The sequence below is a fragment of the Chionomys nivalis genome, chromosome 5 (assembly GCF_950005125.1).
Source record: "Chionomys nivalis chromosome 5, mChiNiv1.1, whole genome shotgun sequence".
Classification (NCBI taxonomy): domain Eukaryota; kingdom Metazoa; phylum Chordata; class Mammalia; order Rodentia; family Cricetidae; genus Chionomys; species Chionomys nivalis.
In genome coordinates, this window is record NC_080090.1 from 91,725,983 (window position 1) to 91,751,205 (window position 25,223).

Below are 25,223 nucleotides of genomic sequence, written 5' to 3' on the forward strand. Positions count from 1 at the left end.
TAGCTTCTAAGATCAGACAAGATTGGGTTCATTCAGGGTGGTATGTCCATTGCTCTTTTAATTTTAAAAGACCTGGCTTAAGACACACCTATGCACATAAAACATGCACAAACACACATAGAAATTCAGCACCACTTTGAACATCACTACTTGCTAGCTCTGGGACTTCATCATACTTCAGCCCCTCATTTGGTAAAGCAGAAAAAGAAACATTCCTCCTCCATAGAATTTTCATGATGGACACATATATTCCTACACACACATGCACATAGATATCTGTGTATATGTGTGACTGTGGATACATGTGTTTGTTCGTGTGTGTGTGTGCCTGTATATCAGGACGTGCAGTATTTCCCCTGGCTTCTGTAGATTTCAGATGACTGAACATCAGTGAACACATGCTCTTCTGTGTGGTTCTAGGGCGCCAGGGAGAAGGTGCTGAGTCAGTGCCAACACCAAAGCAACAGGCAGAGCTATGTCTTCGGTGTTGTGAATTCAGGCAGTGATATATTTAAGGTTGGGTGAGTTGAAATGCAGAAACTCCTGAAAGTTGACAGCATCCAGATTCATTAATGACAGCAAGAAAGCAGCGAGTTGGAGGGATGGCTCAGCTGCTAAAATCACACACTATCCTGGCAGTGGCCCTGAACCCACATTAGGTGGCTCACAACCCCTGAAACTCCAGCTTCAGGGGATCCAATACACTCCTCTGGCCTCCATCGTGACCTACATTTATGTACATATACCCCCACACAGACACAGACAAACACAATTTTAAAATAACAACATATACCAAGCGGTGGTGGCACACACCTTTAATCCTACCACTTTGGAGACAGAGGCAGGAGGATGTCTGTGAGTTTGAGCCCAGCCTCGTCTACAGAGTGAGTTCAAAACCCTGTCCCAAAAAACCAAATAAATAAAATAATAGAATACATCCCTTAAAAAAAGATTGAAAAGAGAAAACAAAAATCCGCAAACCCAAGCTTTTCTGCACGTGTGCAACATTTGCTTCAATGGGCATCATCTCTCTTCACAAACGCAAAGTATTGGATTGGTGACATCAAAGATTATTACCATTGGGATCAAGTTAATCTTGAAAATAAGTTCATCTTTTGGTAAAAAATACCTTAAGAAAAATGGATAGTAGAAATTTTAATTTTATAAAATTTCAAATGATGATTCTGTAACCTGAGAGGCACTAATGTCCCCACCCAATTTATTAAGTAGGGGTTTGAGAACTTCAACAAAACTGCTCTGAAGAAGTCTAGAGAGCTTTGCTGTCCCTGGTAAAGAGCTAGAGAGCTTCACTGTCCCTGGTCAAGAGCTAGGCACCATTTGGAGTAACATGCAACCCTGTTCTTCAGGTGTGGTGCCCAGTTTGCCTTTGCTGCCCTGCGTTAACCTGATATGGAGATGAAGTGTAAGGGCAAAATACACCCCAGACTCCAGAGAGGAAGAAGAATGTCTACAGTTTATTAATAATAATAATAAAAAAACACTGTGGGCTAGAGAGATGGCTGTGAGTGATGTGCTCACCAAGTAAGCATGGAGCCCTGACACACACACATGCGCACGTACACACACACGCGTGCACACATGCACACTCTGGATGTGATGGTGCATTTGTAATGTGAACTGATAAGGAATGTCCTTGGGGCTCACTGGCCAGTCTGCCTAGCCTAGTCAGTCAGTTCCAGGTCGGTGAGAGACCCTGCCTCAAAAGACAATGGAGATGGTGCCTGAGGAATGAAACCCACACATATTCATACATTTGTGTATGTACCCTTACATATGTGTGCACATACATGCACACAAATATTGATTGTGTGCTGATATCAGGATATTTTGTTCATAGTTGGCTAAAATATTAAATTATTTCTTGTACTGTGTTCCTTTGGAAATTCAGAATTTTATATGGGCCTGGAATTGAATTTGGTCTAGGACTATAAAAAGAAAGTGTTGTGCTTGCTTTCCCTCCATGTCAGAGCTAATAATTCCCGGTTTGAGCTATGTCTCCAAAAGAAGTTGAGTTCTGGTTTCTAATTTGATTTTTTTAAAATCTTATTTCCTTTCTGTTAAAAATGCTCTTTGTAAACCCTTAGTCACAAAGCTAGAAATTACTGTGGCTTTTCTGAGGCCTCAGAATCGCCATGAGCATTAACCAGGCGGCCTGCAGGCTTCCCCAGGCCAAGCTTCATAAGAACTGTCTTTGCTTTTACTGTTTTCAAGCTTATTGTGTGTGTGTGTGTGTGTGTGTTCATGGGTGTGTGTGTGTTCATGGGTATGTGTGTGTTCATGGGTGTGTGTGTGTTTATGTATGTAAAGGGCAGAGGTCAACTTCAGGTGTTATTTCTCAGGTGAGACGCCTTATTTTTTGAGACAGTGTCTCCCTTTCTTAATTTTAAAAACTGTCATTTCTTTTTTGAGATTACAATGTAGTTATGTTAGTTCCTCCCTCCAAACCCTCTGAGGGCTCACTCATGTGCTAAATTAGCTGACCAGTTAGCCTCGGGGATTTACTGGCTCCATCTCCCGGTGCGGTGCTGGGATTACATACAAGGGTAGCACATTTGGCTTTCTGAAGGAAGATTCTGGGAATAGAAATCAGGTTCTTACATGTGTGTGTGGCTAGCATTTTCCCAACTGAGCCATCTTACCAGCTCCGGTTTCACTGTTTTTAAAGATCCCCAGATAGATGCACTAAGAACTGTGTCTGGATAACAAAAACGTGGAACACGTACACAATGAAGTATCCCTGAGTGGGAAAAAAAAAAAAATGACATCATGAAATTTGTAAGCAAATGGATGGGACTAGAAAAAAATCATTCTGAGTGAGGTAACCCAGACCCAGAAAGACAAACACAGTGTGTACTCACTCATAAGTGGATACTAGATGTAAAACAAAGGATAATCAGACTACAGTTCACAGCTCCAGAGAAGTTAGGTAAAAAGGAGGACCCTAAGAGGGACATGCATGGAGGACCCCGGGAAAAGGAAATAGTTAGGCTCTCCAGGTAAACTGGGAGGGAGGGGTAGAAGGGATGAGCCGGGGATGAGAACATGAGGGATTGAGATTGCCTAGTGGGGGAAGGGACAGAGAGGGAGAGCAATGAAAGAGATATCTTGATAAAGGGAGCCATTAGGCAGTTAGGGAGAAACCTGGTACCAGGAAAATTCCCAGGAATCCACAAAGATGACACCAGCTAAGACTCCTAGCAATAGTGGAGAAGGTGCCTGAACTGGTCTTCCCTTATAATCAGATTAGTGACTACCCTAATTGTCATCATAGAACCTACATTCAAAATCAAGCACTGGGCTGAGCTCCTGCTCTTCAGTTGGAGAGAGGGAGGAGGGATCATATGAGCAAGAGGGAGTCAAAATCATGATGGGGAAAACCACAGAGACAGCTGACCCCAGCTAGTGGGAGCTCATGGACTCTGGACTGTCAGCTGGAGAAACAGCATGGGACCAAACTAGGCCCTCTGAATGTGGGTGACAGTTATGTGGCTTGATCTGTTTGGGGGGGGGGCTCTGGCAGTGGGCCCAGAAATGATCCTGGGTGCATGAACTGACTTTTTGTAGCCCATTTCCTATGATGGGATACCTTGCTCAGCCTTGATGCAGGGGTGGTGGGCTTGGTCCTGCCTCACCTTGGTATGTCAGACTTTGTTGACTCCCCACGGGAGGCCTTACCTGCTCTGAGGAGTGGATGGGGGGGGGTGATATGGGGGTAGGGGAGTGGGAGAAGTGAAGGAAAAGGGAACTGGGGTTGGTATGTAAAATGAAAAACAATTTAAAATAAAAAAATTAGCGTATTAAAAAAAATGTCTGTTACCCACAATACAAGAATCTTTGGGTGGTTGGTCATTGGATAATGATTAGGAGCTCACTTGGAGATTCCTAATTTAAGGATTAAGTGATACTTATAATCCCCCATATCATCAGCTTAGTTAACATTTTAATCTCTGGTTAAAAATTCATGCGCTCACAGCCGGCTGGGAATATATCTACATATTAATGCGCATAAACAAGCATTGAGGAATACAGTTAGGAAAACCATCGGCTTCCAGTTAGTTTCTAGAGAATAATGTCAGAGGGAGCTGAGTTCTAACCACTGGCTTTTCTAAGAAGCCAGTTTTCTTACTTTTCTCAGCGTGAACCTTGTGTTTGAAGTTGCCGGTGTAGAAGGTAGATACCCGCTGGTCCTTGGCCGTGTGGAAACCGAGTGCGTGATGCTTCTGCCTCTTCACAGTGTGCTGTCTCCATAGTTTCCTTTTGCTGAATTAAAAACCAAAACAACAACAACAACAACAATAACAACAACAAAAACCTTACCAAACTCATGTAGCTTAAAAATTGATTTACTTTCTTTGGTGCATAGGTTCATGCATGTGCAAGTGTGCATGCATGTGCTTGCCTGTGTGTGAAATCCAGAGGATGACTTTGGATATTGTTCCTTGGGAGTCACTCACCTTGTTAGTCAGGGAACCTCATTGGCCTGGAGCTCACTAAGTAGAATCACCTGACTGAGCACTGAGCCCTAGGGATCTGCCTGTCTCTACCTCCTGTTCCTGGGATTGCGAGTATGAGCCACCGCACCTCATATTTTTTTTTAAGCATTCTGCAAATTGAACTCTTGTCCTCATGCTCCTGCAACACACATTTTACCCAATGAACCATCCTCCCAAATGGACCCCTTCTATGTGTGCATAGCTCAAGGTCGTAGACATATTCATGTCATTGTGAATCAGCCTTGCCATCCTGCATAAATGCATTGACCTTAGCCCAAAGGGTAAGAAGTAAGTCCCCTCACAGGAGAGAGAGTCTATACCCATGGACTATTCCCATTTCTTCTCCCCCAGGCCCCAGCAACACCACGTTACCTTCTGTTTTCATGCCTCCGATTTCATTATATAACTCATAAAGGCAGCTCTACCGTGTGGTGTGAGCTTTCTTGGGGAGGAGAACAAATGTTTGTCCACTCCAGATATGGCGTGAACCAGTGAGAGCAGTTGGGGTTTCTTACAGGATCATGGCCAACTTGTGGATGACTAAGCCACCGTGATGAAGACTATCAACTTGGAAAGCTCTCGAATCACCAGAGAGTCAGTCTGTGAGAGAACTGGTCTAGTTAGCTGAGATGGGACGGCCCACCCTAAATGTTGGTAGCAGCGTCCCATAGTCTGGACTGCAGGCTGCGCTCCAGTGTCTGGGGCTCTCTTCTTCTGTGGGGTGGACACACGTCACCAACTGCCTTCATTACGGAGCACTAATGACTCTGTTAGTGCAGGCTTCCTTTCTGCACAGCGTCGAAGGTCCTGAGAGTTCAAGAGGGCGACATGTCATGCCTGTGTGTGTCATGTGTGTACCACGTGTGTGCCTGGCACTCTTGGAGGTCAGAGGAAAGCATCAGAGTTCAAGGTGGTTGTGATCTGCCCTGTGTATGCTAGGACTCAAACCCGGGTCCTCTGGAAGAGCATTCGAGGGACATGTGACTCCCAGAGGACTGTGTTCTACAACACGCAGCTCTCATCACTGGGCTCTCCAGGCTTATCCATCTTGTAGAATGTGGCACAGTTTCCTTGTCTTCACAGACTGAGTAATATTCCATGCGGTGTATCGGCCCCACACTCACCCATCAATGGACATTTCCACTGCTTCCGCATCCTTGTAGTCAGGCCCCAGCCTGCTGTATAACAGTGAGCCCATCTCTCTCAGAACCAGTTTTCAGTTCTTCTACACCAACTGGGATCGATAGGCCATCCTTTTAAACTCTTTCCCCTCCGAGGAAACTTCATACTGTTTTCCAAAGCATTATCCTAAAATCCTGCCAATTAGTTTTTTTTTTTTTTGAAAAAAAAAAACTTCAAATTGAGTTGGTTAATTTAAAACTAGATATATTTTAACCATTTTAAAGTGTGTGTGTGTGTGCTCCTGTATTGAGAAACAGCGCATGAATGAGTATGATGCCTGCAAAAGTTAGGAGCATGTTGGAGCCCTTAGACCTGGGGACACGGGCAGATGTATGAGCAGTTCAGTGTGGGTGCTGGGGGGCAGACCCTGAAGGAACGGTGTGAGCACTAACTGCTGAGCCCCCTCTGCAGCCCCCATCAGTCTCCTTTGGAAGAAGGAGGGTGTGTCAGGCAGAGCTTTCCAGAGGAGCAGCATTGACCGGACACATGTGTGACACAGAGTGTTCACTAGATTCGCTTACATGGCATGAGCTGGGTAGTCCACCACTGACCACCTGCCTGCTAGAGCGCTGAGCACTGCAGCTGCCTGGTCTGTGGATGCCCAGGGTAGTGACACCATTTTTATGAAGATATCCCTTACACTCAGAAAGATGGGAACGTTTGCTGGACCTCATAGCCAAGTTAATAATACACTTTGAGGTCACTTAGGACTCGGCCTGATAGCCTGCTGTCTACTTAGTCTGTTTAACTTGCCATAAAGGGAACGTAATAGCCAACCTCACTTCCCTTGAATTTCCCATGTTATCAGCTTTTACTGCTTAAGATAATTTATAGCTTTAATCTCAAATTATGTACTCTTCCATGCCCCTAACTCTAAGCACTCTCTGTATGCGTGTGTGTGTGTGCATGTGTGTGTGTGTGTGTTGTGGTGTTCATTTGCTGAGAACAATCAACAGGTTGGAAAAATCTTATACAACAAATATCTGACATAAATATTGGAAATACCATGGCTATAACTGGAAGCTCATTTTGAAGTACTGGTATCTACTGGGTGCTTTGGGGTCAGCTGAAGTCAGAGGCAGTGACTTAATCCTTTGTAAAGCCCTGTTAAAGGGGCTGGAGTGCAAAGAGCACCAGAGACTCTGCCAGAGGACCAAGGTTTGATCCCAGCACCCATACGGCAGATCACAACTGTCTGTAACTCCAGTTCCAGGGCTCTGACTCCCTCTTCTGATCTCCAAGGTCACCAGGCATGTACACAGTACCTATATATACATACAAGCAAAACACTCCCTTGTAAACATAAAGAAATAAATATTCCAACAACAGCAAAGTTCTTTTAAAGATTTCTATGAAATCTGCCTCCTTCCTTCCCCTTGTGATTCTTTCTGTGTTGTACAGTAACCACAGAGCAAAGGCCTTTGTCAGGGACACAGGCAATAGGGACAGCTCAGACATACACACGAGAGACAGAATATAGACAAGCCAGAAACCACAAACTATAGACAGAAGCCACAAGAGAAAAATGGAGAATTCAGACCTTGGCTCACTCTTGGTCAAATCCATTCAAGGGGTGTGCTGATGCATTTTGGTGGCCCCAGTCTATCTTTCCTGCATTTCACCAATGTACCCCAGTCAGCCCAGTCTGGTGCGAAAAGCCCAGAAAAATTTTAATTGCTGGTCTTCAGTCCACACTTGCAAACTAAAGAAGCTGGAGTCTGATGTCAGTTGAGGAGGGTAGTGGTGGTAGGAGCTGACCCATGGAGAGATGCACTCAACAGCAGGAGGTGAAACCAGGTGGTATGCTGTTCTTTCCTGGGCCCTGACTCCCTGGGCTGGAGGTGCTAAGTGCCTGCTACTCTGGGGGAGGGGACTTCCACTCAGTTAATCCCCACTAGAAATGCCCTCACAGACGTGCCCAGGGGTGTGTTTCTTATTTGATTCAAGATCCTCAATTTACCCTCACAGGAGATCACGGATTTCACCTAGATTGAGGTTTTCAGTGTGTGCTAGGAGAGAAGGCAGAGTCAGGAAGCCGAGTCTGTTTGCAAAGGGGAGAGTGTTCAGATTCGTTAGTGTCTGTCCCTGTTTCATTTCTGTGGCTGTGATGAAATACCTTAACAAAAGGCAGCTGGGAGAGGCTACCGTCTCTTGTGTCAGAGACGGGACAGTCGAAGGGGCTTGACCCAGCTGGCCCCATCACACCCACAGCCAAGAGCAGAGGGACGTGAACACACATACAGACAGTTGTGAGTGGTCATGTGAGTGCTGGGAATAGAACCTGGGTCCTCTGCCAAGAACAGCAAGCACACGTCATTACCGAGATGTCTCTCCAATCCTTCTCATCTTCTCTTCTCTTTCACAGTGGAGGTCCCCTCCTTCACTGTGTTTTTGGGACTTCCCACATCATTTGACAATCAAGACTGTCCCTCACAGACATGCCCATACTACAACCTGATCTGGGCAGTTCCTCACCTGACACTTCCTTTCCAGGCGACTCTAGGTTGTTTCAAGTTGACAGAATGAGTTGTCCGAATATCTAAATTGGTCTGGGGGGTCTGCAAGCGTGATGAGCAGTAAGACAGGCTAGAAGTCTTGATCGCCTCAGCAGTTGTTGGTGTGAGATGCTAAGGACCAGATTCTCTAGGTGTTTCATCGGTTGGTGCAGATTTAGACTGATGATTGGGGTAGGGATCAATAGACAGGGATTTGCATCTGACCGGGTGTCGGCTGGATGCTCTGTCTGGGATTGAAGTTAAAAAGAGGTTGGGGATGAGATGCAGACATCCAAACAGGTATTAGTGCCATCAATAAGGGAAGGAGAGGGTCTAAGAAGTCAGAGAGTGATGAAGAGAGGTGGGTATGAGGCTGGGAAGATGGCTCTGCCGAGAAAGTACCACCGCATATGGATGGGTTCAGAGCCCCCACCCATATCAAAACCCACATGTGGTCTCACGCATCTGCAACTGTAGGGCTGCTGGTAGGCAGAGGCAGATGGGCGTTCGCAGCTCTCTGGGAAGCCGTCTGGACAATGAATGAGAGAGAGGATGGTGAGCTTGGCTGGGAGCCAGGGGATGGCGATGAAGTCGCTCAGAAGAACCACACACTTACTTGTCCACTCACATGGTAAACTCCAGTGTCAGAGAGTAGAAAGAGCACGGTGTGAACAAGGACGTGGTCTCTTCTAGATTGTTTTACAGACGGATTTTACATTTATACACTCTCGTTCAGACATATTTAAGGACACAAAGGGGATGGGTAGCAGGACGACCAGACCTCCAGGAGAGGGGCTGGGGACAAGTGAAGAAGACAGATGTTTATTTCCTTCCAGGCATGTCCAACCCACATGGGGGGTGCAGTCCAAGATAGCTCTGAATGTGGCCCATCACAATATAACAAACTTAGCTGAAATAGTATGAGAATTTTGTGTGATTTTTTTCAGTTACTATTCAATGGGACAGTTCTTGAGTGATCAATTTTGTAAACTTATTTTTATTTATTATTGTGTGTATGATGGGGGTCATGCATGTACCATGGCATATGTGTGGGTGTCAGAGGACGATTCCGTGGAGTTGGTCTTAGTTAAGGTTTTTATACTGTGATAAAACACCACAACCAAAGGCAACATGAGGGAGAAAAGGGTTTATTTCACCTTATAGCTTGTAGGCCATTAGTCATTCAGTGACGTCAAGGCAGGAACTTAAGGCAGGAACTAGAAATAGGAGCTGTCGCAGAGGCCATGATTCATCTTTCCTCCTTCTCTCTCTTTCTTCTTCCCTCCCCTTCCTTTTTCTTCCTTCCTTCCTTCCTTCCTTCCTTCCTTCCTTCCTTCCTTCCTTCCTTCCTTCCTTCCTCCCTCCCTCCCTCCCTCCCTCCCTCTCCCTCCCTCCCTCCCTCCCTCCCTCCTTTCCTTCCTTATTTTCTAACATGAGCCAGTCCCCTTTCAGTTTTCAGCCAAGACGTTAAGATTCTTCCCTCCCCTTCCTTTTTCCTTCCTCCCTTCCTTCCTTCCTTCCTTCCTTCCTTCCTTCCTTCCTTCCTTCCTTCCTTCCTTCCCTCCCTCCCTCCCTCCCTCCCTCCCTCCCTCCCTCCCTCCCTCCTTTCCTTCCTTTTTTTCTAACATGAGCCAGTCCCCTTTCAGTTTTCAGCCAAGACGTTAAGATTCAACGGCAGCTGAATTCTTCCTGGCTAGAGCTGGCAGGTGTTTATGCTCAGGCATGCCTTGCCCCAAAGCTGACTCCTCTTCAGCGGTACTTATGTCACGCTAATGTCTGAGTTACTTGTAGGAAATGCCATTGCTGAGAAGCACATAAACTGCCAGCCTCATGCTAAGGCCTGCAACGCTGCCCCTCCACATGTCGATATACTTGAACATGTTGATGTACTTGCTCCGTGCTTGATGATATCTCTCTGAAAGGCTCCCATGATGCCACTGGGCTGAAATCCTGCATCAATATCCAGCTTGGAAGCTCTCCAAGTTTAGCCTCCACGAGCTTGTCTCTCAGTGACACGATCGACACCATCTTGCAGTCCCAGTGTCTGCAGAACCCAGGTGGGCCCAGCCTGTTTTCTTATGGCTCCTATAACCAACAGCCCAGAGGAGGGACCACCCACAGAGAGCTGGGCTCACCCACATCAGTTATCAATAAAACAAATAAACAAACAACAACGCCCCCCCCCAGGCCAGTTTGTCATGGTCATATTCTCAACTGAGAGTCCCTCTCCCCAAATGATTATGATTTGTGCCAAGTTGGCGTGAAACTACCTAGCACCTCTGAGTTCTGGGGATTAAACTCAGGACTTCAGACTTGCAAACAAGTGCTTTCACCCCCTGAGCCATCTCACGAACCCCTAAGAAAATAGTCTTTCACCCAGTGTGGCCCAGAGAAGACTTAGCTATCAACTTGGCATCTAGAGTCATCGGAGAGGAGGAGCATCAACGAAGGATTGCCTAGTTCAGGTTGGTCCGCGGTGTATCTGAGGGAGATTGTCTTTATTGTTCATTGATATTGGAGGGCCCATCTCACTGCCGGTAGCACCACCCATTAGGTAGGGAGTATTGCTAGGACCTGTATGAAAAAGCTAGGTAAGCATACACAAGTAAGCAAGCCAGAGAATGAGCTAGCGACGAGGGTTCCTCCATGGTTCCTGCCTTGAATTCTTGCCCTGGCATCCCTCAGAAATGAATTGTGACCTGGATATGTAAGTCAAATAAACCCTTTTCTTCCCGTGATGCTTTTGGCCAGAGAGTTTTGTCACAGTAACAGAAAGGAAACTAGAAGAGGACCCCTGCAAGTTTAAGACCACTGCTAACCAGTAGACTCTTCTATGATAGGCAAAGAGGCAAGAGGCTGGGGGTAGAGTCAGCCTTAGAGCGGTTGCTAAATATGCCTTATGCCCTGGGAACCCCAGCCTCAAAAACAAACAAGCAATATCAAAGTGGCAAGAGATCTGCAGACGAGAGAAGGGAATCAAGGGAAGCAGGAGGTGCTGATTACAGAGGATGGGGGGGGGGCGTGTACTACATGAGACTTGGCAAGGCTGAACCACACTGGGAATTTCATGCCTGTCTGAGCCATTCTCAGCCCCGTGCACCTTGTAAGGCCACAGGAAGGACAGCTTCCTGCTGCTGTCAGCTGCCAGGGCCGCTGGGATGCTTGCCACAGAAGGTACAGCCTGGTGCTCTTTGGGAAGCCTCTGACATTTTACGTATGAGAGCTGCACAGGTGGGGCCCCACCCAGGCTCCCCAGGCCCAGCTGTCTCCCCGGGCCAGCTCCTTCAGAGTGAGAGGTGGCAGCAGATGGGGGGCATTGCTCACTTCTACAGGCTTTCCTTCCTCAACTGAGTCAGCAACACAGCCCAAAGACGCTGCTCTCCAGTTCCAAATGTATGTGCGGCTAGCAGGATGCTCAGCAGTGTGTCGGAGCGTGCGTGGATCTGAGTATTCTGAAATGGGTGTTCTTAAAGGTCTGGAGATGCACTGTGCGGGTTCCAAGTGAAATAAATGGGGCACACCGGTTCACACCCGGGGAAACAATGCTGCTCTCTTTTTCAATTTGCTGAGCAAATGACTTGGCGTGAGAACTCCCGGTTAACAGAATGGCTCCAGTGGCGCCTGCCCTTTCGATGCCTGGCATCAGCTAGCCTGTATGTGAAGTTTGGGAACAATGCCAAAATCTAAAAAAGAAAAGTAGCTAATGCCAGGCCAGTGAGATGGCTCAGCAGGTAAAGGTGCTTGCCGCCAATCCTGCTGGCCTGAGTTCAAGCCCGGGGACCCATGCGGTAGAAGGAGGAGACTGACTTCTGCCGCTCGCCTAAAATAAATAGGTAAGTAACCAGTTCTCCAGAGAGGTGACAGATTGGTGGGTCGCTTCTGGCCCTGGAGCTTCGCATCTTCCCCAGCTTCTTGAGGGGTGCTTGGCCTGGCCCTAAATCCGACTGGCTAGGGGATGACTCTCCGTTCTCTAGTGCCCTTCACATCACAGCCGCCCTGAATGTGTTCTGTCAACAGCAGAAGCCGCTCTAGATGAGAAGGGATGACTTCCCAGGGACCCCCGATGGCTGGGTTGTGAGGCAGGAGGAATCTTTCGGGATAGTCTGAGCTCACTTGACTTGAAGAGAGAGTCCTGTCTTCCTGAAGGAAGAAGGGGATGGCCTCTACTGTCAAAAGCCTTTCAGAGTCAAAGGAAAACTTTGCCAGGACAGGCATGAGGCTTAAGCATGTGTTGGTGAGTGCTCTGTGTGTGTGTGTTAGAGAAAAGGGTATGTAGTCTTGCTTCCCAATAGCACTGAAATGTCATCCCCCAAAATATGTATTAAATAAGACATGGTAGTGTTGTCTACAATCCCATCCCAGCACTCAGGAGGTGGAGGCAGGGAGATTAGAAGTTTGAGTTATCCTTGGCTGTGTAGTGAGTTTGAGGGCAGATTTGGCTATAATAGCCTCTATCTCAACGACAAACAACCAAACAAAACCAAGTTTGGGGAGAAAGTTGATCAAGCTTTAAATGAAGATCATAAGCCTCCCCCTTTCTGTGACCTTCTTGGGGGTGATTGAACAGCCAGAGCTGACGTGTTTCTCTCCTCCTGGTTTTGTTTGTTTGTTTGTTTAGAGAGGTTTGGGGCTTGGATGATAGCCTCTCCCAACATTTACTCTTCAGCGTCTTCAACCAAGAAACATATTTGCTCCTTTTATTTTTACTTTTTGAGATAGGCTGATGTAGCCAAGGCTGACCCCATACTCACTATATAGTCAAGGTTGGCCTTGAACTCCTGATCCTATTAGCTCTAGCTTCTTAATGGCTAACTCTTACATATTAATTTAGCACATTTCTATTAATGTGTATATTGCCATGAGGCTGTAGCTTACTGGGTAAGCCAGAGCATCTGTCTCCAGCAGGGCTACATGGCTTCTCCTGACTCCACCTTCTTTTCCCCAGCATTCAGTTTAGTTTTCCCCCGCCTAGCTCTGTTCTACCCTATCAGGCCAAGTCAGTCTCTTCATTCATTAACCAATAAAAGCAACACATAGACAGAAGGACCTCCTACACCACAGGTGGGTTGTGGGGAGGGTGTCTTTGAAGCTGGGGGTCAAGGGTAGCCACTTCTTAGAGACTTAAGCTATACTGAGGTTGACTACAAGAAGCCTGTGTGGACATTTGGCATTCCTAGACAGAGTTAGTCACGGGGCACTTAAGGAGGAACCTGATGACTGCATTTGAGAGTCTGAAAAATGAGTTGCCGAGGTTTGACCTAAGGAGTGAGGGGCCTCACAGCTGGGGCCTCATGAGCCTTTGGAGGAAATTGTGATTATAAGAGAACTGGGAAGCCATAGGCGATTTATTAAGCCTCGAGGTGAAGTGCCCTGGTTATAATTAATGTTGTGAGCTCAGCTGGCTTGCTAGCCAAGAAAACTAACATGACTGTGAATACAGGAGGCTCTGTATTGTTTCTTTTTTTGTTTTTTTTGTTTTTTTTGTTTTTGTTTTTTTTTTATATATTCCTTCTTGTATGTATCAAAACTCATATTGAGCAATGAGTTCTGGGTTGCAAAAGAGGATTTATTTTTGCACCTGTCTAGCCTGCCTTTGTCCACCAAATCGTATTGTTTCTTAAAAGGAAAAAAAGACTACGTTTCATTGGTGTCGCCAATTACTGCTATGGGAAGAATAAAGACCTTTAAGTGAAGACAGACATTAAAGTGTTCCCGTACCCATGGCTACCCTTCTCATTCCTCTACCCTTCTCTGTGAATGGCGATCACCACGAGCATTTGGTGCAATGCACTTCCAGCATATTCCCTGCACAAATCAAGTAGAACAGGCAGATATATGCTGTTTGCACACACATGTAGCTGTACATTGCCCTGTAACCTGCTTTTCTCCCAACTCAAAGCCAAGAACATTTTCCAAATTTCTTTCTTATATCCCCAATCTGTTCTTTCTAGTGACGTCAGAGTTATTGGCACTATTTAACAGTCTATCGGGAGGTCTGAATTGCTTCAGTTTTTGTTATTTTAAGCAATAACACTTCTTATGACTTGATTATGAATCTTGTGTCTGCAATGTAGGGTTTACTTTTCTTTACTAAGAGTCAAGGGCTGGAGAGATAGCTCAGTTGGTAAATTACCCTGCCACACAGACATGAGGACCCGAATTCTAGCCTACGAGCCTCCTTTTAAAAAGCTGGGTGTGGCGGTGTGTGCTTGTAATCCCAGCACTGGGGAGGTGACCAGGAAGATCCCTGGAGCTCTTTGCCTACCTAGCCTGGCCTATCTGATGAGTTCAGGTCAGTGAGAAACCTTGTCTCAGAAAAGCTAAAATTAAACAAAGTGAGGACTGGGGAGATGCTCAGTGGTTAGAAAAAATGCAGTCTTTTAGAGGACCTGAATTCCATTCCCAGCATCCACATTGGGCAGCTCACAAGGCGTTCTTGTGTGACTCTTGCCCCAAAGGAGTCTATACCCTCTTCTGGCCTCCACAGGCACATTACACACACATGCACATTCCCACACCCAGACACATGTACATGTAATTACAGTATAAAATCTTAAACACAAAACAGCTAAGGTATATGATGCCTGAGGAAAGACACCCGCATTGTCCTGTGGTTTCCCCATGCACCCACACAAACACATACACATGAACACACCCAGAGACAGTTAGGTCATGAGTTTTAAAATCTTTTAGTGTGTCTCCTAGCCCTGACTGCATTTTGGGTAAGAAAGAAAGATGTTTGGACCACAGTGTGAAATAGACCTGAGACCTGCCGGTCCCCAGGCACAGTGGGTGGTTGTTCACCACCGATCTGCAATCTTGATTGTTCGTGGAGTGGCTGCAGGGACTAGAAATGCTGCCAGCCCCAAATGCACGTGGGAATGAGGAGCATATGCAGGAAATGTTAAGCTCACCTAGTTTATATGCACGTGCAGCCTGGCCCACTCCCCAGGCGCTCCTCGCTGCGCGGGCACAGCTGCAGGGAGGATTCGGTTGCTTTGCTTAATGTCATGAGTAACTAAAGCAAGGGACAGGGCTCACAAACAAAAGACTACACAAAGCCTGGCTCGCTTGGCTCACAATGAACCAGCCATTCTGCTTTTCCAGAGATGCGATTGTCTGCGGCCGTGGTGAGCACTGTCAGAATCAAGTACACACTTCTCTATTATGGAATTGACATTGGCAGATATCACACCCTATTAAAGCAAAGGAGGGTGGCGGGGGAGACTGGACTGATGAAAACTTTGGGGGGATGAAAGGACTCTGAGTCGTACTTCTGTCTGGGTCGTTTTTGCCTTGAAACAGTTCATCAACACCGGCCTGGCTGACGTTTTCACGGGGAACCTCACAGCGTTTGAGGCTTGTCATGTGCTGTCTGGACGTGAGCAGGGGAAGTGGAGAAGGGAGCAGTCTCTTTGTTCATGGTGCACCCCACCATAACAGCAGGGGCTGGAGTTAGCCAAGATGAGCATCTTCTACCCGCAGACTCTCGAGCACAAAAAGCACAAGGCTTTGGGCATGTCGGGTTTTAAATGTTTGTGTGTACAGGTGTGTTTATGCCAATATGTATGTGGAGGTCTTCAGAGGCTAGAAAAGGATGTCAGATGCTCCGGAGCCGGAGTTACAGGCAGGTGTCAGCTGCCTAATGTAGGTGCTGGGAACCGAACCCCTGTCCTCTTGAAGGGTAGCAGGAGCCCTTCACTGCTGAGTCATTTCTCTGGACCCACGATTGTGGCTTTGTGCTGAACATATATACAGCTAATCCTTGCTCTGAACCCAGCCAGGTTCACCCCACTTCCTGACTCAGTCTCGGGCTACGCCCTCCTGCAGCTCTCTTCCAGATCAGCTCGGATATTAGAACAGCACATACGTTTTCAGTGGCATTTAAGCAAATGAACTGACAGATTTCATGCAGCTCAGGCTGGCCAGGATGACCTTGACCTTCTATCCTCCTGCTTTCGCCTTTGGAGTGCTGGGATTACAGCTGTGCGGTACCGGACTTGGGGTGTCGTGTATGTGGTACTGGGGGTGCACCCAGGGCTTCACGCGTGTGAGCTAAGCACTCTGCCAGCTGAGTTACACCCAAGGCTCCTAAACAGGCACTAGTTTGTGGCAAAGTAGGATGGCTACGAATTGCCTTACTCCCTTCCATACATCACAACCACACTGTGTTAGAAGCTGACAGTAAGAATGTTTACCGAAGCTCATAAGAATCCCAGCCTCACTGACGACATGCAGAAAGATGAGGAACACTCTCTTCTTGGATTCTGTTTTTTTGACTCTGGACTGGTCCATTTCAAAGGAAGCCTCTGGATGGAGAGATAGCTCAGTTGATAAGAGTGCTTGTTGCTATTCCAAAGGACCTGGGTTCAGTTTGCAGCATCCACATCACACAAGTTACAATGGCCTTTAACTCCAGTTGCTGGGATCCAGTGCCTTCTTCTGGCTCCAAGGGCACTAAACTTGTGTGTACAAACCACACAAAGCTTTGTGTGTGTGTGTGTGTGTGTGTGTGTGTTTGTATGTATATATTAGATATATACATATATATGTATATATATATAATTTTTAAAAATCATCAAAGGAAATGTATGCTGTGTGAATTTGTATGTATTCATGCTTGTGTGTTGGGGAAATTTATTGTGGGAGAAAGTAAATTTGCACATTAGCGACTTTCCAGACATAATTACTTTGATTTATTCTCCTCCCAACCCTAGAGGGAAGGCCGGTTATTAGATTTAGTTCCACAGAAGGCATCTGTTAGTGAGTTAATGAAAAAGCCTGAAAGCCGTTATTCAGGCTTCTTTCTTCTTCCACAGAATGCGAATGGTTTTGGTAGGTTGATTGAAACAGGCTTTTTTTTTTTTTTAATTCCTCTGAGATCCATTTGATTCTGGAAGGACAATCATGAGGTGTTTTGTTGTTGTTGTTGTTGCTTTGGTTTTTGGTTTTGTTTTGTTTTTTTCCTTTGTCAGCTGCCTAAATCTGAGCGTATCCGCAGTGGAAGATGGGCGATGGTTGAGGAAATCGAGGTACCCCAGTTGACACTGGACTGGTCCATTTCAAAGGACGATCCTTGGGGGAGGAGGTGATGATGTGAGGCTCTAATGGTGAACCCATTACTTTTCTGTTGGTTTAACAAAATCTGAGGAGCGACCTGAGGACCCTGAGGACGGAAGTGTTGACTTTGGCTCAGAGTCTGTCGGTGCAGTCAGCTCACTGTGGGAGGACATCATGGTGGCACTGAGGCAGCTGGTCACATGGGCCTCCCTCCCGAGCCAGGAGAAAGAGGAAGACAAGCACTGGCTGTCGCTCTCTTTCTCCTTCATATTCGGTTCAGAACCCGGCTTATGGAGTGATGTTGTCCACCCCAGTCTAGTTGGTCTAGACATGTCCTTACCAGACACTTGTCTTCTAGGTGATCTAGACCCCAGGAAGATGACAGTCATTGTTACCTACCACAAACAGGGCCATGGATTCCTAAGGGATCCTGGGAAGGGCTGGGCTGGCTGCTCTGTTGGAAGTGACCTTAATGACCAGCCAGTGTCACTTACCCAACTGCATTTCTATCAGAGTCTTGGGTAACAATCCTGCAGTCCCCACTTGAGTGTCTCAGTTTCCTTTTCATAGCTCTCCAAAGCCATTTGTAAAAAGTGTGTGTGCTCTAAATGGGATTTCCTAGCTTTTCAGTTAGTGTATGTTCACTTCCAAAGTAAAGCATACCATGGTGTGAAAACAAAGTTTACCCTTTATCCTGCCATCTAGAGAAAATAAGGAAGGTAGATTTTTTTTTTCAATTTCCATCTCTTTTATACATGCCCAGGTTCATAGGCAACAAAACTGGGTCCATGCTGTGTGTCTGTTGTATATCCTGCCTCTGTCTCCATGGACTTTTCTGGAGTGGGGATTCTTTGAGATTTAAAAACTCTTGATGGGTTCTAAACGCCCACAGATGTTGTGTCGTCTGCATGAAGCATCTTGTCTTTCAGTAAACACTGTGCGGGCTGCTGGCACAGCTCAGTTGGTAGGGTGCTTGCCTACACCAAGCCCTGGGTTCGGTTCCTAGCACCACATAAACAGGGCCCTAATCCCAGCATGCAGAAGGTTAAGATAGGAAGATCAGTTCATCTTTGATTACACAGTGAGTTTTGGACCAATATAGGTGTGGTGGTTTGAAAGAAAATGGTCCCCAAAGGGAGTGACTCTATTAGGAGGTGTGGCCTTGTTGGAGGAAGTGTCATTGTGGGGGTGGGCTTTGAGGTTTCTTTTGCTCAAGCTTCCCCAGTGAGACTACCAATCCACTTCTTCTTGCCTGCAAGATGTAGGACTGTCAGCTGTTCTAGTGCTCTGTCTGCCTGCACGCTGTCATGCTCCCCGTCATGATGATGATGGACTGAACCTCTGAAACTGCAAGAATCGCCCCAATTAAATGTTTCTTTAAAAGAGTTGCCGTGGTCATTGTGTCTCATCACGGCAATGAAAACCCCAAGTCAAGAGGCTACATGAGACCCTGTCTCAAAAGAAACCAAAACCAAAGCCACATGAGCTTCTTTCCTATTATGCAGCCTCTGAAATCCTTGAACAACTTTTCATCTACTTGGCTATTTTCTCAGAAACAAAATTCCTTCAAATGGACTCTCTGATCAGAATTCTTTTACATAATACTGAACTATCCTCTGAGGAGGTCATGGCCAGCATCAGGCGTTTCACTTAAAGAGGCAAAGGCTATCACTAAAACTAAAATGGCTTTTAAAGATGTAACCCCAGAGACCTCAGCCCAAGTTGATTGCTCGACTAATCCAGATTTCCTGCAGCGTTTATGGAGCTGGAGTTTATTTGCCCAGCTGCTCTGTTATACTCCCTTCTGTGTAGAAATGTTACAGTGGGGCCAGAGTGTTGTGACGGCTCACTGGGTAAGAGGGCTTATTGTGTAAGCTTGAGGACATGAGTTTGAATCCCCCGCATCTCTGAAAAAGGCTGGGCTTGGCCACATGTACCTATAACTGGGAGGCAGAGAAGCTGAAGTAAAATAGCAAGATTCTGGGTCTGTGCGAGACTCTTTTTCAAGGCAGAGAGCAATTGAGGAGGACACCTGATGTCCTAGTCTGCCCTCTACATGTGAACACGGGAGTGCACAAGCATGCACGTCTGCACACTTATGTGAATGTGTCCTCCCATAACACACACACACACGACACTTGTCAAATGCATTCATGAGATAAAATAGAGTACTCTAGACCATGTCCTGACTCTAGTAGGTTGAGGAGCCATGGAAAAAGAAAATAAAATGCTACCAACCGCATTTGTTCCTGGTGAGCCTGGGTGAGATTTTTCTCGTTTTTAATATGTGTCACTTGAAGAGAAGCCATCCACGCATCTGAAGCAAGCCTTTTCACAGAGCCTCATCTCCAGGGTCCACTCAGGAATCTCAAGATGCATTTCTAGAATATTTTCCTGCTCTTTCAGGCAGCTGGTGAGTCTCTACACTAACTTGAATTAGTTAGTAGTTCAGTGCTTGGGAAGATGTACTTGGGATCGGGCTGTGGTTAAAGTGGCAGGTGCTTCAGTTCAGTGCTCTCTCACAGCGTGTGTGTGCACATGTGTGCATGCATGTGTATGTGCACATGTGTGCATGCATGTGTATGTGCACATGTGTGCATGCATGTGCATGAGCACTATGTGTGCATGCATATGTGTGCATTGTGTGCACATGTGTGCATGCATGTGTGTGTGTGCATGTGTGTATGTGTTCTATGTTGCTGTAATAAAGTACCCTGACAAAAAGCAACTTAGGGGAGAAAGGCTTTATTTTAGTTCAGAACCTTAGTTCATACTCCCAGGCTACAGTCTGTCATTGTAGGGAAGTCACAGGGACAGGAGCTTGAAGCAGCCAGTCACTTTGCATCCGCAGTCAAAGCAGAGAGAAATGGATGTGTGCATGACAACTATTCAGCTAGCTTTTCTTGTTCTTACACAGTCCAGGCCCAAAGCCTGGACAATGGTGCCATTCACTTTCAGTCTTGGTTTTCCCTAAGACAGCCCGAAGCAGACATGCTCAGAGGCTGGCCTGGTCTAGACGATCCCTTCTGGAGTTCTCTGTCTGGGTGACTCTAGGTTGGGTCAAGTTGACAGTGGGAACCAGCCTGCAGCACGTGGTGGGAACACTTGCTCATCTTTAAACTGATCTATCCCAGACTTTACAGAGGGCCACCGACGCCTGTCATCTTAAGCATATGAAACCGCCTAAGGAGATGCTGCTCGTTAGAGGAGATGCTGAGGTTAGAAGCCTGCCACCAGGTCTGGTGGGAAGCATGAAGTCTCAGAAGTGGTTGATAATGTTCCCTATTTAGGGAAGTCAGTGATGTGCCTTTAATTAATTAATTAATTAATTAATTAATTAATTATAGTAGTTGCCTTTCATGAAGCAGAAAGATGTTGAGAAACTGAAAAAGACTGAGAAGCTCAGAGATGGATCTGATAGGACATCATCATAGCTCAATATATATGCATGAACATTTGTGCACATATACACATATACATGCACACATAAGAATATTCATACCTATATGCATATATCCATAAACACAAATGTCATGTATGTACAAGCACACATATACACATTAACACATATGAACACACATGACTGTATACACATATATTCACATACACATGTATGTATATTCATATACACAAATATACATGAACATTTATATACAATTCATGCACTCACACAAATATATGCATATATACATGTATACACATAAACAAATATTACAATATTCCAACATCTATTACCAGTTCATACACACATTCACATATACATACATGTATACACGTATACATATAAACAAATATTCCTAGGAGGTGCAGTGATGGTGTGGCTCGTGTGAGGCTATGGGTTTAGTTCCCAAGCACTGCAAAACAACAACACCATCAAGAACAACAAAACAGCAAAACGAATTCCAGAAACCTGGAAATGGCCTGTCCCCCATTGTCTGTCAGCCCTGGACCATTACAAATGTGAGTACCATGTCCCAGCCTTTTTCTGTTAAGGACAGTTTTTGGCATGTGACCTTTTAACAAGCTGGAGGGTAATTGATGTTTGGTGACGTTCACACATACTCGGCCCCGCCTCCTCACCCAGCTACAAGCCATTAAATCAGCGATGGTTGTAAATTGCATATCTCTTCCACCGTTTTGAATCAGGAGCTCCCCCCCCACACACACACACAAAGCGTGTTAATGGTTAATAAAAGTACTGTGTACACAGACGTCAGTCTTAAACACAAGACCCTCATTCTGTCATTCGCTTAACTACCTTTGGCTTTAATAGGGCAGATTGAATGCGGAGCTGTGATTACCCAGCGCCTCATTAAACAAGCACTGTGAGGGGTGGGGTCCATCCTCCCCATCTGTCAGGACACCAGCAGGCTGGTCCTTAGGAAGGGACAGGCCTGGAGGGCCGTTGCGAGACACCCACGTTTTCCTTTCTTTCAACATGCATGGGATTTGATCTTTCCCCTCTTGTTGTAAAAAAGCAAATAGCATAGTAATTTAGAATTAGTGGGCAGACCAATTAGAGCAAAATGGGGCAGTTGAGATGAGCTTTGGATGAATTGATAGAATAATTATGGGGTGGTTATAAGAGCCTTGGCTTTTTATTGCACCCTGAATCATTTGTCTCATGGGCCTGGCAGCGCGACCATACAGGGCTGTGTATTTTGTTGGCAAAACAAAGAATGAAGGACAATGAGTGTCAGATGTGTAAGCCCAACACAGCACAGGCACAGTGGACTCTATGCATGTGCCTTGGTTGTGAGATTTATGCGTAGGGGTGAATATCACCCCACGCACACACAAGGTCCCCAACTACGGGAAACTTGGTTGATGTTAGCACCCAAAGTATTTATAATAATTGTTGTTATTGCTGTCATTACTTCTTATTATGACCATTTTTATAATTTTCAACAAACCTGCATAGCTTCTTCTCCTTTTAGGAGCTTCAGGAACAAAGGAAGGGAAGTGGATTCTCACTGGCTGGACCTGCTTGTTTGTGTGTGTGTGTGTGCGCGCGCGCGCACACGTGCGCGTCTGCTCACCCACATGTGCCCATGCATCTGTGTGTGTCTAAAGAGGTCAGCTCAGGTGTGGCTCCTCAGGAGCTGTCCACCTTCGTGTTTGAGTCAGGGTCTCTCACTGGCCTGGAGCTGACTGACTCAGCCAGGCTAGCAGGCCAGCAAACCCCAGCATTCTCGAGTCTCCCTCTTCCAGCGCTACGATTTCCAGCAGGCACCACCACACCTGGGTTTTTAATGTGGATTCTGAGGCGCGACCTCAGGTCTTCCTCATACACGAGAAGCAAGCGCTCTGTGAATGGAGCCATCTCTGAGCTCATCACTGTCCTTTAAACTCTGTATCATCAATTAGAACCTGTGCTGAAGACCCTCTGTGTGGGAATTCCCTTAGCACAGTCAAATCGCTGACCCCAGTCCACAGATGACGGGACTGGGTGAAGAGGGGTTGCCTAACTTTTCGGAGGCCAAGGTGACTGGCAACCTCTGGTGCTGTAATCCAGCTTGGCACTCTGTTTCCTGAGCCTGGGCTCTTGGTGGCTCCCGCCTGCTTTTACAGCAAGGAAGCGGCTCACTGGAGCGTAAGATTCCTCCACGCTTAGACATTGCATCACTGTGATAGATTTTACTGAAATTTGGGGGAAGGATTCTGTCATAGAGACATCCACAACTTTAATTAAAGCTTTAACCAATGAAGCCTTTGGTGGGGGGATGTTGATTCTGTGTTTGGGTACTGTATGACTATATCACATATATATATATATGTGTGTGGTGGTGGTGGTGGTGCTGTGTGTGTGTGTGTGTGTGTGTTTGTGTCTGTGTCTGTGCAGGGGTATGTACAAACGACTGCTGTTAGTCATATAGGCACTGAATCCCCTGGAAATAGAATTACAGGTGGCTGTGAGCTGTGTGACATGGATGTTGGGAATGGAAGACTCACCCTTAAACACTGAGGCATCTTTCCAGCCCACATCTCTTTTGAGACCTGGTCTCTCACTGGGCGGGAGCTCATTGATTCAGCTAGTATGTCTGAGTAGCGAGCCCCAGGGATCCCAGCATTACCTCTTCCATGTGAGGATCACAAGTGCGTGCCCCATATCTGGTTTTGATGTGAGTGCCAGGGCTTGAACTCATGGCCTCGGGCTTGAGCAGCATGTATCTTGCTAATTGAGCCATCTCCTCAGCCCCAAAACTGCACTTTAAAGGGGAGCCTTAGCATTTTGTGACTCTAATAATGTATTTCAATGTAACTTTAAATTCCAGAGTTTTTAAAAAGTGTCCTCATGATGTCAAGGCTTTTGTATTATTCTTTAACACACTTGTCTCCAGTTTATAATGTTGTAAAGCTCCAGAGTATTGGTGGAGTGAATAACTTAAAATAATTCTGCATAGACAACCAGCTTCCCATGGAGGAGGGAGGAAACTCCACTGGTAAAGTGCTTGTCTTGCAGACATAAGGACCTGAGTTCAATCCCCAGACGTATAAAGCCTGTTGTGGTATTGAGTCCTTGTAATTCCAGCACTGAGGAGGCAGGGACAAAGGGCCTTCCTGAGCCTCTTGGGGCACTCAACCTAGCCTACTTGGTATTCTCCAGGCCAGTGAGAGACCCCATATAAAAACCGTGATTAATAGAGTAATATTTGAGGTTTCTTTGACCTCTACGCACGCGCGCACACGCACGCACACACGCACGCACGCGCGCGCACACACACACAATACCCCAAACCAAATACCCAATGTAAAGAATGCACAATTCTTCTTCTTCTTCTTCTTCTTCTTCTTCTTCTTCTTCTTCTTCTTCTTCTTCTTCTTCTTCTTCTTCTTCTTCTTCTTCTTCTCCTCCTCCTCCTCCTCCTCCTCCTCCTCCTCCTCCTCCTCCTCCTCCTCCTCCTCCTCTTCCTCCTCCTCCTCCTCCTCTCTTCTTCTTCTTCCTCCTCCTCCTCCTCCTTCTTCTTCCTCTCTTCCTCCTCTTCCTTTTCCTTCTCCTCCTTCTCCTTTCTTCTTCTCTTCCTCTTTCTTTTTTTTTATTTTTGGTTTTCTAAGCCAGGGTTTCTCTGTGTAGCTATGGAGCCTGTCCTAGAACTCACTTTGTAGACCAGGCTGGCCTTGAACTTAGAGATATCCACCTGCCTCTGCCTCCTGAGTGCTGGGATTAAAAGTGTGCACCACCACTGCCCAGTACAATGTTTCTTCTTAGATGTTCTGTTTATTATCTTTTTTTTTCCTGTCCTTCTGAGAACCACCAGCCACTCTTCAAGAGTAGAGTATGTAGGTCACAGAGAAGGTGCAGAAATAAACAAGAGTTGGCCACAAGCCTGGTGCACCTGACCCCAGGCAACAGCTCTCTTGTAAGTTACCTACAGTTTGTGGATGGCTTATTGGGAAACCCATATTTTCCCCTAGCTTGTCAGTGACTAAATAAAGCCTACTGTTCAGCTCTTGCATTCTGGTTGTCCAAACAAATCTGTACCTCAGACCTGTTGACTTAAAATAAGAAGTGTTAATGAGCCAGAAATCCCATTGCCATATCCAAACTAGAATCTCAGCTTCAGGATTTTTGAGCGTAAAGTCAAAGATGCTCATTTTGAGCATGAGGGGAGCCATAGTTTTCCATGCATCCTCAGTGTTAATGACATGGATAGGTCTGGAACCCAGGACTCTTGATTCTTGCCCAACTTACTGTCTTTAGCAATACTGCAACACATGGTAGGAAAAAATGTTTGCACAACTCTGCATGAAAGAATGTGTGTGTGTGTGTGTGTGTTTGGGTCTGGGATGATGGCTCAGTTCTTAAAGATTTGCCTTGCAGACACAACAAACTGAGTTTGATCTCAAGAACCCACATAAGAAGCCAGGCAAGGTAACCCAGCACCTGGGACTGGCTGGCCACGGCTTAACCTCACAGTAATAAGTTTAAGAACCTCTTTATCCAAACTGGGTGAGACCTGAGGAATGACAC

At 46.1% G+C, this 25,223-nt stretch overlaps 1 protein-coding gene and 2 pseudogenes across 1 annotated transcript in view; 1 reads left to right on the top strand and 2 right to left on the bottom strand.

Annotated features, from left to right (window-relative positions):
• Tmem163 (transmembrane protein 163) overlaps positions 1 to 25,223 on the top strand; it is a 180,216-nt gene that overhangs the window by 117,145 nt on the left and 37,848 nt on the right. The gene's annotated exons all lie outside the window — the stretch shown is intronic.
• On the bottom strand, positions 9,961 to 10,219 carry LOC130874512 (ATP synthase subunit f, mitochondrial-like; annotated as a pseudogene).
• Positions 13,693 to 13,783, bottom strand: LOC130875245 (small nucleolar RNA SNORA40; annotated as a pseudogene).